The 14297-nt window shown below is 45.0% G+C and overlaps 1 long non-coding RNA gene across 1 annotated transcript; it reads right to left on the reverse strand.

Annotated features, from left to right (window-relative positions):
- Positions 1-226: 226 nt before the first annotated feature.
- Positions 227-12672, reverse strand: LOC121141134. The gene is made up of 4 exons (XR_005878038.1): positions 12565-12672; positions 2592-2626; positions 1247-1361; positions 227-1041 (listed from the first exon to the last, which is right to left on the reverse strand). It is a non-coding gene; the product is annotated as an uncharacterized LOC121141134 (long non-coding RNA).
- Between the last annotated feature and the right edge of the window lie 1625 nt (positions 12673-14297).

A 14297-nucleotide genomic window follows, 5' to 3' on the forward strand; every position in this document is an offset into this window, starting at 1 on the left:
ACAAAAACAAAAATAAACAAATAAGTAAGCTAATTAATTTTTAAAGCAACTTGGTTTTTTAAATATATTTATTTATGATGTATACAGTGTTTTGCCCACACATATGCCTGCAGGTCAGCAGAGGGCACCATATCTCATTATAGATGTTTTTGAGCCACCATGTGGCTGCAGGGAATTGAACTTAGGACCTCTGGAATAATAGGCAGTGCTCTTATCCACTGAGCCATCTCTCCAGCTCCCGCTAATTAATTTTTTAAAATGTGAGTGCAGGTGCCTATAGAGACAAGAAGAGGGCATGGAATCCCCCGGAACTGGAGTTACAAGTCGTTGTGAGCATATTGCTGGGAACAGAACAGAGATATCTTAGCCATCTGTCTCTGTATAAAATCAAGCCCCGGCACTTTATTTTATTTCACAGTCAGGTTCTCACTATTTTTGCCCCTATTTTTGAGTCAGGAGTCGCAAGCCCCTAATTTGGGCGATCTTCCAGCCTCTGTCTCTTGAGCATTGTGGGTTTCCAACCATGTGTCACCAGTCTCGCCTTTTGTAGTCTTTTTGAAACTAGATCATCCTTGGAACCAAGAGCTTAGCTCCCTATCTCCCTCTTGTGGCCGATTCTCGTATTTCACCCCAAATTCCCACCAGTCAGGGAACCTAGACTGGCTGCAAGGCTGCTCGATGTTGTCCCTTCACAAAGCGGCTCAAGAATCTGAGATGCTTCATATATATCAGAAAAGAAACCTGGGCTAAGTATAGCCAAGCTCTGTGCACTTACTTTTCAGGGACGGAAGCGGACTTATCTGGGCCGTTGATTAAATCCAACACTGCCCTCTGGTGGCTGATACGTTAATATTCAGATCCCATTGTCCCACTTCAGGGACCTTCAAACATCTGGACACCAACCTTCCTCATCTTCTCTCCAGAGTTCTGGGATCCAGGTCTGCCTTCTGCAGAGGACACCTCCTGACAGTTTAATATTAGCCCTTGCCTAGCATCAGCCTGATCCAGACATAGGGAGACCGCAGTTGGCAGGCACACACCCTATACATGAAAGAAATAATTTTTTAAAGGGGGTGAGGAGCTGGGCAGACGTCGTGGCGCATGCCTTTAGTCCCACCATTCAAGGAGACAGAGACAGTTCGATGGCAGCATGGTCTTCACAGCAATTTCCAAGCCATCCAGGGCTACATGGTGAGAGCCTATCTCAGCAAACAAACACAAATAAATCATTTGCCAGCATACTTACCCTTATTTGACTGACACTGAGGATGGTGGAAGGCATCCCCAAATAACAGCTGGAAGAATGAGGGTGTCTTAGAGGTCTTAGAAGTGGGGCTCTTTCCAATCTTCTTACTCCGCCTCTTTAAAAAACAAACAAAAGGAATCAGGCTACACTCCCTACTCCCAACCCCCATGTATGTTTCTCCTTTGGCTTTCATCTCCCAAGCCTTCACTTGCGAGGACACTGGGCTAGGAGTCCCAAGTATCAGATTTGTAGGCAAGGAGTTGCTCATGGCACCTCAGTTTACAAAAATGGGTCCCCCTGAGCTGGAAAGATGGCTCAGAATTTAAGAACACTGACTGCTCTTCCAGAGGTCCTGAGTTCAATTCCCAGCAACCACATGGTGGCTCAGAATCACCTGTAATGAGATCTGGTGCCCTCTTGTGGCCTGCAGGCATATATGCAGGCAAAACACTGTATACATAATAAATAAATCTTTAAAAAAAATGGGGTCCTCTTGGCTCTTGGATACACATGATGTCCTGATGGAGGCAATCCTTTTCTAGTATCAGAGTATTCCATGCACATCTAAATTTGTATAGGAGCTGTAAGGTGACTCAGCCTATTAAGTTCATACCTCATAAGCATGGGACCTGAGTGGGACCCCAGAACCTACTTGTAAAGTCATTATGTGCCTGTAATGCCAGCACTGGGCTGGCAAAGACAGGTGGATTCCTGGAGGGAGCAAGTGGGCCTCTAGCCAATCTGTGAAGGGTCAGGTTCAGTGAGGGACCTTGCCTCAAAGTGATGAGCCTGGCGACTTGAGTTCAATTCCCTGAACCCACATGTGGAAGGAGAGAACCAACTCTAGCAATTAGTCCACACACACACACACACACACACACACACACACACACACACACATCAAGTCAGGTCAGGCATGGTAATACACACACCTGTAATTCCAGCACTGGGGAAGTAGCAGCAGTCTGAGCTCTGTGTTAGCCTGATCTACAAAATGGGATTAAGGCCATCTAGATCGACATAGTAATAACCCATCTCAAAAACACTTATTAAAATTAAAAATATGTGTACACAACTCATAAAGGGTTATACCTCAATCCTTCCAGAAGTGTCCATCCCTTGGGAGTCTGTCTATCCTGTTCCTCCTGAGGGCTGGGCACCTACTATTTTGTTATTTGTTTTATCGAGGGTTTATTTATTCATTTTCTCTATCTGCCTGTGTTGGCATTATTTGTACACTTTTAGTGTCCTATTTAAATAAACACATATACTGTATTTTAACTGTATCAATTGTCTATTTTGTTTGTTTTATTTTGTTAGTTGCTCTGAGACAATGTATACTTACATTAAAGGCTATTGCTGCTGTACTTGGTTGTCCCCCTAGAAGTGGAAGGTAAGACGCCATTACTGAAGATATCATACACTTTAGACACAAGGCTCAGAGGCTCAAGCTGGATCTGATCTGAATGTCTTCTCCCTGAGGACTAGCTTTTATGGTACCGGAAGGCACCGTGCAAACTTGCACCGTTCTACCCAGCTATTACAATTATCAATTGTAATAATCACAACAGCAACCACATGGCATGATATCCCTAAGAGTGCAACAGTGGCATATACATCTTGTTAGTAACAAACAGACTTCTAATTGAACTTGAGGCTCCCTAAGAAGGGGAATCATGCCTGGCACCGGAAACCTAGCCAACTACCCAGAGCTAGTGAAGTCATGGATTTTAGAGAAGAACCTGCAACTACCACTTTGCTAACCCAGCATAATTCCTAACTACGCTCTGAATATTTATCCTTATACCCACAGATAAGTGCAGGCCTCACCTCTCATCAGGGAAACTTCATTTTGTAATAGATAGAGACCAGTACAGGAAACCACAACTAGTCAAAATACAGGTTTGTGAGCCCAGTTCCAGCTGATGCATCTACGGACAACTTCTGCCCTAAGGCTCAGGGATCATTTTAGAAGAGGGGACAGAAAGACTGTTAGAGCCACAGGACCATCACCTTTGCTGTGAGACGGTATGCTAGAAACGTCAGAGATGTCTTCCATGGTGGTAATGCACTCCTTTAATCCCAGCACTTGAGCTACACAGAGAAACCCTGTCTCAAAGAACAAAAAGCAAAAGGCAGAGTTGCTGCAGCTATGAAGTCTCACTAACACTGTTACCTGAACATGACCGGAATAAGCATGAGGCCAATAGACGTGGTAACGTGGAAGGGGGAAGCCTCAGGAGGCCTCAACCCTAGACAAACTGTAGGGGACTAATGATGAGGTTGGCCCTGCAAACATGAATACACAAGTAGCATTATATGGACTGGGCAGGCTGTACTTATATATTGCAAACACACACACACACAAATGTAACAACAATTAAAGAGGTCATGAATTTTAAAAGAGAGTGTTGGGGGATTACATGGAAGAGGTTGAAGGGAGGGAAAGAGAATAGGGAGAATGATGTAATTATAATCTCAAAAAACATAATTTAAAAAAGCATGGGAAAAATTTGAGTTTTGTAGAGTGGTGGCACACACCTTTAACCAAAACACTCACAGGGGAGGGGGTGAGGGGGGCTGGAGGTGGGGGGGGACATAGCAAGTTCCAGGCCTATCAGGACTACATAGTGAGAATAAAATTCTGTCTCAAAAAGATAATAAAATAAAAATAAGTGAGTTTCATCACGATGTTTTCATACCCATGACATGCGTAGCATTGTAGTTTTTTCTTACTTGCTCCCACGCTCTAACCTTTACTGTGAGCCTTCATTTCCCAGCTAGTCCCTTCCTCTCCAACCACAAGTCCCCCTTCCCCTTTCACGTCTTACTATATACAGTGCATAAATATTATTACACACATGCAAGGTTGTTAAATCTAGATCTACATTGGAAAAAAATACAGTATTTTGCCTTTCTTATCCCATTAGTATGTTGTTTTTCTCTTACATGGTCCCCGTTCTATGTTCCTGCATGTGCGTGTGTGCGTGTATGCGTGTGCACATGTTTAAATCTGGGTTCCTCAAATGAGAGGAAAACATGCAATATTTGTCTGGGTCTGGCTTATTTTGCTGAACATGGTGATCTCCAGTTTGTTAAGAGAAGCTTTTTCTTTGCTAGCCGCTTTGGTTTATCCCCCGCCAGTCGCCTGGGCTCTGCCGCACCAGCCTGTTTCTAGATCCGCATGAGTCCCAAATAAACACACAAGAGGCTATATTCATTATGAAGCTGTTGGCCTTGCTTGTCTCTTACTGGCTAGCTCCGCTTTAAGTAATTACCCCATAATTGTTAATCTAAGTATGTCTCTTACCGGAGAATAGTTCTGGGCTCCTACCCCCATGGCGGTTACATGTTGACTCTCTTGTGTTTCCCCTTCCCGGAATCCTCCTCGATTCCTAGTCCCTCCTATCTAGGTTTTCTATTGGCCAGACAGTACTTTATTGACAAATGCACAGGCAAATAACAGGACTTCCCCAACATCTCCTCTTTTCTGTTTAAACAAAAGAAAGGTCTTAATTTTAACATAGTCAAATTGTATATGACAGAACAGTTATCAAGTAAGAACATAGTTACAGTATTTTAGCAAGACTTAAAGAAAATATCATCCATCCCATCCTTGTGAGTCCAAAGTCCTATATGTAGCTTATCTTTTATCATAACTAAGGAAAACTATAATTATAACTATCTGTCTTCAACTCCATCAAAGACCACAGAAGGATAATATATAAACACTAGGATTGACAGAGACATCTTACTGCCTGGACAGTCACCCGAAGTTTCTCTGTAACGTTGGGGCATCCATCTTCAGCCCATAGGCCACAATGTGTCTGGAACACTTCTCAGCAAAGCAGGAAATTTCAAACTGTCCATCTGCGTTGGCAGTCTGTCAGTCATTATTCTTTGTCCTGTAGAAAGTCTCGTAGACTCTTCATCAAGCAGGAACCCTGTAAGACTGAGTTCAGTAGTCACTTTCCTGTGGGTCCTGCATGTCCAGATGATACAACAACAGTCAAACAATCTAGGCAAGAGCAGTTTTTTGCCCAAATGGCTAATCTTGCCATGTTGAAAGCAAACATTATAACGAGTTTCTTCGATGCCCATCTTCCTCTCAGATGTAATTGGTGCTGCCAGGAGCAGACATTTCTCATTGTCAAGACAAACCCTAAACCATTTTAAATGCCGTGTTCTGAAGGTCTTTGAGAGGTTTGAAGACTGTCCATCTCAAATATATTTCTGTATATCTAGAAACCTAACTTATGTAACTAGAAATTCTATTATAAGTAACTATCTATAGTCTGTATTCAGTTATGCATTACGTTTTAAAAGATCAGTATAAGCACAATACTTAATCAAGAGGAGAAATATACATATCACAAAATTGACTTTGAATTTGTATCAATAAATGAAAAACAATACCCATACCCTAATTCCCTTTTTACCATTAAAAAAGATTGGCTGTGATCATTAGCCAATTATAAACAATCCCATTTAAATGAAAACAAAGATTTATAAACAAGATGGGAATTGGGACGTCGCTCATTCCAAACTGCTTCCTGCTGGAAGGGGGCACTGTTTATACCATGGGGATCATGACAAAACTCAGAAACCTGTATAAGTCCATATTTTCGGGGTCTGTAAGACTGCATCATCTTAGCTGTCTCAGTCGTTGGAACATCTGGTCCACTACTTTCGGGGGTCTTGGTTCGTCAAACCACAGAAGCCTGGAAGAAATCCTCAGCTTTTTATGTTCTGTGGAAACATAAGTGAAAACTCCTTTTCCGAGTAACATATCCTTATACTTAAATTTTGAGGTCAAGGCATTTTCAAAAGATATAAGTTGTATTAATTTAGCAGCATTTATAAGCAAGTGTACTTTAGTAGCAGTTCCTTCCTGAGTAAGCAAAAAACTGAAAAACACAATAGCATACAGTATCCAGACTCTCTGTGCATTTTCCATCTTTACGTGGCTTATTTATTTATCTATTATTACTTTATTTCTTTCACTTTTATTTATTTTTCTCTGAGACAGGGTTTCTCTTTGGAAACCTGCCTGCCTCTGCCTCTGGAGCAATCCTACCGGCGTGCGCCACCACAACGTCGACTTTTGTTTTTATTTCCCACTTTGTCGTTTCAGTTTCTCTCTCAATCTCACATATATTTTTAAACACACTGTAAACCTTTAGAGGTTTTGTTCATCCAAGTCTGACTTTACTGTAAATCTTTGTTTTTCTGGCCACGTGTCTTATCTGTAAAACCGCGGCTGTTTTAAACTGCCGTTTCAAGATGGCAGGCGTAAGCGTGATTCCAGCTTACCGCCTCAGTCCATGCTGACCTCCAGCAAAAGCTGCCACTTCCAGCTGTACGTACACCCCTTTCAATCGGTAGCAGAGTCTCTTAAAACAACCTTGCTGTTTTTTTTTTTTCCTTTTATGCTGACTCAGGAAGACTCCAGTAAACGAGCCACGTGAATCTTGGCTTGTCGATAACAAAACAGAGCACACCTGAGAAAAATGCTGCTACCAAAATCTGTGCTTCTCGCCGTTCTTCTGTTTCTAAAATTCCTTTAAAGCTTTTGTCATTCTGCGTGGAAATTCATGATCCCACTCCTGATCACCATTATGTTAAGAGAAGCTTTTTCTTTTGCTAGCCGCTTTGGTTATCCCCCGCCAGTCGCCTGGGCTCTGCCTCGCCAGCCTGGTTCTAGATCCGCATGAGTCCCAAATAAACACACAGGAGGCTATATTCATTATGAAGCTGTTGGCCTTGTTTGTCTCTTACTGGCTAGCTCTGCTTTAAGTAATTACCCCATAATTGTTAATCTAAGTATGTCTCTTACCGGAGAATAGTTCCAGGCTTCCTACCCCCAATGGCGTTACATGTTGACTCTCTTGTGTTTCCCCTTCCCAGAATCCTCCTCGACTCCTAGTCCCTCCTATCTAGGTTTTCTATTGGCCAGACAGTACTTTATTGACAAATGCACAGGCAAATAACAGGACTTCCCCAACACCAGTTATCTCTATTTTCATGCAAATGATGCAATTTAATTTTTTTAAGATTTATTTATTTATTACATATACAGTGTTCTGCCTACATGCCAGAAGAGGACACCAGATTGAATTGTAGATGGTTGTGAGCCAGCATGTGGTTGCCGGGAATTGAACTCAGGACCTCTAGAAGAACAGTCAGTGCTCTTAACCTCTGAGCCATCTCTCCAGCCCCCACAATTTAATTTTTTATGGCACCGGTCTTATACCTGTAATCCCAGCACTCGGGAAGCTGAGGTAGATGGGCTACTGCAATGAGCTCAAGGCTAGCCTGGACTACACACTAAGTTCCAGGTCGGCTGGACTGCAGAGTAAGAAAGACAAGCAGCAGCGTCTCTTGAGTATATGTACTGCATTTTTTCCTGGTTTGTCTGTGGATGGACATCTTGCCTGGTCCCTATCCTGGCTGCTGTGAGCAGACCTGCAGGCCTGTGGTGTGCTGACTCAGGCTCCTTCCGTGTATGCCCAGGGCTGGTGCCCTGCACCACATGGTGGTGATTCTGCCTTTAGTAACGAGGAGCTGCTCCCTATACTCTTTCCATGTGGCTGCCCCACTCCCTGTTCCCACCAGCAATGATGAGGGTTCCCTATTCCTCACACTGAGGTTTCCCCACCCTCCATTCTTTTTATAGTGGCTTTTTGCCAGGTTGGGGAATTGGATGGGGGTGGGGGTAGGTAGAGGTGTTTCTGAGACAGGGTCTCTATGTTTGTAATCCAGGCTGACTCTGAACTTTCAATGAGTCCCCTCCTGAGTGCTGGGATTACAGACTTGTAACACCCTGCTGTAAAAACCAAACCCAACTGTACAAAATAATGGGTTTCACTAAGGGCACTTGCACACACTTGTAGAATGAACTTTGGTGACATTTGCCCACTCTCTTGTCATCTCATACACTGGCAACAGCATCAAAACTTGTTGTCGGGGCTGGAGAAATGGCTCAGCGGTTAAGAGCACTGACTGTTTTTCTAGAGGTCCTGAGTTCAATTCCCGGCAACCACATGGTGGCTCACAACCACCTTGAATGAAATCTGGTGCCCTCTGCTGGCCTGTAGGCAGAAGGCTGTATACACAATAAATAAATTTAAAAAACAAAACAAAACCTGTTGTCTATTTATTTGCAGCGTTAGGGACTGGCTCCCGAGCCACGCGCCCTTGAACATGCTGGGAAGCCCTCCACTAAGTTGCATTGCTGGACCCCAAAATTTGATTTTTGTTTTCATCATGAAACATTTTCTTTTTCTGTTTTTCTGGGGGGGTTGTTGTTGTTTTGGTTTGTTTGTTTTTGGTTTGTTTTGATTTTTGGAGACAGGGTTTCTCTGTGTAACAGTCCTGGATGTTCTGGAACTCACTCTGTAGACCAGGCTAACCTTGAACTCAGAGCTCCTCTTGCCTCTGCTTCTCCAGTGCTGGGATTAAAGGTGTGCACCACCACCTCCCGGCTTTACATCAGGAGTTTAAAGGCACGATTTGAAGGGCACTTGCTGCCAAGCTGAGTTCAAACAGGAGTTCAAACCCCACACACACACGGTGGGAGGAGGGAACAGACCCTGCAAGTTGCGCCCTGATCCCCACAGGAGTGCCGTGCATACACACAATGGACAGTGACAAAGTGACCCAACTCAAGGGTTGGGGAGATGGCTGGGTCAGGAAAGTGTTTGCTCTGTGAGTGCCAAGACTCGAGTTCAGATCCTTGTGGTACCCATGGAAAAGGCCAGGCAAAGTGGCGGGTGTCTGTAACCCCCGTGCTGGTGCAGCAAGAACAGAAGGATCCCGGGTTGGCCAGCCAGCCTGTCTAGCTAAAGCAGGGAGCTTGGCTTCCAGTGAGAGCTTCTTTCTCAATAATAACAACAACAATAATAATAATAATAAATGTGGGAGATGATAGAGTAATAATGTCAATCTGTGACCTCCATGCGCAGTGCATGTCTATGTACCCAAATACAAATGTGCTCACACACACTAACATGGACTAATATGGACACACACACACACACACACACACACACCACGTGATTACCCTTGCTTCTAGTCTAACAGTGAGACTCACTTTCAAATCTGAAGTCATTTGACCTGTTAGTCATCTGTGCAGGTGGTCATTTTTCTCTAGGAGAGTTTTTTGGAGACAGTTTCTCATGTAGCCCAGGGTAGCCTACAAACTTACCCTAAGCTTCTGATCTTCCTGTGGTCCCCTCCCAGACACTCGGATGACAGGTGCATCCCTGGGCCTGGTTTTGATGGCAGGTAGTGACTATCAACTTGACAGTATAATGCACATACATGTACATACTAATGATAATAAATACAATTTCAATTACCTTACAGCAAAGTAACAGGCTTCCATATGGGTTTTTATATGTATTTAATTTTAGTGTTTTCCCCTCCCCCCGCATATATGTATATACATATATGTGAGTGTATGCCCATTTAATAAATTGACTATTGTGTTGTATCCTGTATTTTATTTTAATTTTTTTTGAAGGCAGGATTTCACTATGCAGACCAGGCCAGCCTCAAACCCACAAAGATCTGCCTACCTTTGCTTTCCGAGTGCTGGAAGTAAAGGTGTATGCCACCAAACTGACTAATTTGACTTTTTATTTTTTTGAGACAGGGTATCATATAGCCCTGGCTAGCCTCCAACTCACTATGCAGCTGAAGATGACTTTGAAGTCCTGATCCTCCTGCCTTTACCTCCCAAGTGCTGGGATTACCAGTGTACATCCCTGTCTGGCTTCTTTGCAAGCATTCTTTTTTGTATTCTAGATGCATGTTTTATAGATACTTTCTCCCACGCTATAGCCTCCACATTGACTGCTCGGCTCCCCCACCAGGCTCTGCCCGGCTCATTTCCTGCCGTGCCCTGTTGTCCCTCTGCCCTATCGTTATTTGTGTGTGTGCACGAAACACTGTGAATGTGGAGGCTGGAGGACAGTTTTGAGCAGTCAGCTCTCTCATCCACCCTTGTCTGGGTTCCTGGGATCAAAGCCAGGCTGCCAAGCTTGTGTGGAAAACGCCTTTTCCGGCCAAGCCACCTCTCTGTTCATTTTGAGACAGGATCTAATGTGGCCCAGGCTGGCCTTGGACTCATTACATAGCTGAAGATTAACTTGAATTTCTGATCCTCCTGCCACTACCTTCCAAGTACTGGGTTACAAACGTCTACCACTATGCCCGGTTTATACAGCACTCATGAACTACTGGGGCTCCAGACACGCTAGGCATGTCTACAGTCTCCAGCCTTTGTTTTTTGAAATTGGGCCTTGCGTAGCCCAGGCTGGCCTTAAACTTGCTAGGCAGCCAAGGATAATCTTAAATTCCTGCTCCTCTTCCTGTACTTCCTGAGTGCTGGGACTGTAGGTGTGTGTGTGTCACATACAAGTATATCTTCCTTGGCATAAAGTCTAACCCCTAGACATAGGTCCCTGCATGGTGGGGGCCTGCTCACCTCACTGGCTACCTCACTGGCTACCTCACTGCACCTCACTCCCTACACACACACACACACACACACACACACACACACACACACACACACACACACACACCCTCACACACACACCTCACACACACACACACACACCCACACACACACCCTCACACACCCACATACACACACCACACACACACACACCACACACACACTCACACACACACACCCTCACACACCCTCACACACACCACACACACACCCTCACACACCACACACACACACCCTCACACACCCACACACCCACACACCACACACCCACACCACACACCCACACCCTCACACACACACCCTCACACACACACACCACACACACACACACACACACACACACACACACACACACACACACACACACCCTCACACACACCACACACACTCACACACACTCACACACACCCTCACACACACACCACACACACACCACACACACACACACACACACACACACTCACACACACACCACACACACTCACACACACCCACACACACTCACACACTCACTCACACACACTCTCACACACACACACACACACACACCCTCCATGCTGGAGCTGGGCTGCTGTCTCCCCAGGGCTTTGCACTGCCCACCCCTTCAGCTTAGAGTGCTTGTCTGCTGCTCCTTCTGTCAGAGAGCTGAGAAGTCACCCTCCTAACAGAGACATCCTTTAAACCCCAAATTTAAGGTGACCTTCTTACAAAACAGTTACCATGGTGTACCACTTGCCTTGTTTGATAACTGCCTGACTGGACTGGAAAATGAGTTTCAAGAACAGGGATTTCTGCACAGCTGGAGAGATGGCTCAGTGGTTAAGAAGATTGACTATTCTTCCTGAGGACCTGGGTTCAACTCCCAGCACCCACATAATGGCTCACAGCTGTCTATAATAACAGAGGTTATCAACAATCTGTAACAGTGGTGGTTAACCTTCCACGTGCTGAAACTCCTTAATACAGTTCCCCATGTTAAGATGACCCTTCACCAGAAAATTACTTTGTTGTTACTTCACAACTGTAACTTTGTTACTGTTATGAATCATAATGTAAATATCTGATTGCAACCCCTGTGAAAGAATTGTTTGACCCCCAAAGAGTTCAAGACGCACAGGTTGAGAACCACTGGTCTATAACTCCAGTTCCAGAGGATCCAACACCATCTTCTGACCTCCACAGACACCAGGTACACACATGGTTCACAGACACACATGCAGTCAAAACACCCATACACACAAAATTAAATTCATTTTTTGTTGTTGTTTTGTTTTTTGAGACTGGGTTTCTCTGGCTGTCCTGGAACTCATTCTGTAGACCAGGCTGGCCTCGAACTCAGAGATCAGCCTGTCTCTTCCTCCTGAGTAATGGAATTAAAGGTGTGTACCACCACTGCCAAGCAAGAGGGACTCTCTTACTCATCTCCATTTCTCTGGTGTTTGTCCACCTCTGATACATAGTCCAGGCTCAACAGCTGTGGCTCTTTTTTCCCCAAGATCTGTTTTGTGTGTGTGTGTGTGTGTGTGTGTGTGTGTGTGTGTGTGTGTGTGTGTCATGTGCCATGTGCCATGTGTTGGTGCCTGCAGAGGCCAGAAGGAAGTGTTAGATCTCCTGGAGCTGGAGTTACAGGTGGACGTTAGCTTTGGACATGGCTACTGGGAACAGAACTCAGGTTCGCTGGAAGAGCAGCAAGCATTTTTTAACATTGAGCCATCTCTCCAACCTCTGTGATTCCCTTTTATTAACAAGGTCTATGGCCCATGATGGTTTAGAACTTGATGCGGCTGAGGCTTACCTTGGACTTTTCATCTTCCTGTCCTCCCCTCCCGGCTGGGATTACCACCACACCTGGCTTCATAAGTTCTTGCTGAGTATCTGTGCCTTTCACATGCTTCTGCACCCAGCACCTGGCAAAACATTTGTTCTCTAAGTTCATCACACCATCCACCCATCCCCAGTAGCCTCTACTAGACTAGAAAAGACGAGCATGCAGAAAAATAACAAGGTAAATTTTTGAATTAAAGATTGGAAGGGGATGGGCTAAGGATATGACTCTCTGGGCAAGAGCACCCACCGGTGAGCTTGAGGACCTCTGTACAAGTCTCCACAAGCACCAGACATAAAGAGCCAGACATGTCTACAAGTATCTGCCACCCAGCAGTGAAGGGCAGAAACAGGAATATCACAAGAGCTCACTGGCCGGCCAGCCTAGCTGAATTGGCAGCTTCTGGTTCAATGAGACCTATGTCGGGACCTTACCGGCAGAGCAATAGTGGAAGAGCAATGGCCTCCTCGGGCCTCCACATGTGTGCTCTATGCTCTTGCACCTGTGCTCTTGTGTGCAGGCACCATGCACACACACACACACACACACACACACACACACACACACTGCATAAATAAATAAATAAATAAATAAATAAATAAATAAATAAATAAATAAATAAATGCAACCTAAAAGAGATCAGTTCACCCAGCACCCAGCATCTTGGGAGCTTTGTGACCCGATGGCAATGACCCTGTCCTGGTGCAAGCTACCACCCCAGGGATGGTCAGGCATACCTTGGCTTCTGGGGCTGTCAGATCCACATAGAATACACAAAATTTGGTGATGAAGTTAACAGCACAGCCAAAAGGCTTCCTGAACCTGGTTTTAACATAGTGTTTTGTGTGTGTGCACACACATACATATGTATGTGTGTATGCATGTATGTATGTGTGAAAATGTGTCTATGCATGTTTGTGCTTGTGTTTCTGGTATCTTTCTCTACCTCCTTGCCACTGAGGCCCCAGGGTCCACCCAATCTTCAGTTTCCCAGCACCAGGACACAGGTGTGCTCTGCCATACCCTGCTTTTTAAATGGGTTCTGGGAACCAGAACTCAGTCCTTACACTTGTACAGCAGGTGCTTTACCCAATGAGTCATCTTCCCAATCCCATTTTGGTTTTGAGAGATAGGATGTCATGTAGCCCAGGCTGGCCCAGAACTCCTAATCCTCCTGTTTCTACTGCTGAGTGCCAGGATGGCAGTCTTGTTCCACCACATCTGCTTTCCCAGGCCTGTTTGTCAAAAGAAATCAGACCCTTCTAAGGCCACACGGCTTTCCGGACTCCAGCGCTGTCTGGTATCTGCGTTGATTTTCCTTCCCATAAGTCCCAGTGTGGTGGTTCAGCCTCCACACCCTGGTGACACAGCTCCTTGTTTCCATAGCTCCTGTCTGCAGGCAAAATGAGGCCCCAAGTGTACCTGGGTTGTTCAGGCAGCTAGGCACTAGCTCTCTGTCTTTCTGGCTCCTCCTGCAGATGAGGCTCTGTAGAGCATCTACCGCCCTGTAAACTAATCTGGGGCTGTTTGCCTGAGCAAGGGGTCTCTCTGAGTCCTAAAGACAATAGTTTCCTCACACTGCCAACGCTAGTGACAGGAGTTTCCTTGGGAAGCCTAGGCCTCTGCTTCCAAGTGGCATGGGTGACCTTTACTGGTAAACAAAGTCCCAGATACATTGGCTTTTGTTTGTTTTTGGACAGGGT

Source organism: Mesocricetus auratus, unplaced genomic scaffold, assembly GCF_017639785.1.
Source record: "Mesocricetus auratus isolate SY011 unplaced genomic scaffold, BCM_Maur_2.0 Super-Scaffold_100007, whole genome shotgun sequence".
Classification (NCBI taxonomy): domain Eukaryota; kingdom Metazoa; phylum Chordata; class Mammalia; order Rodentia; family Cricetidae; genus Mesocricetus; species Mesocricetus auratus.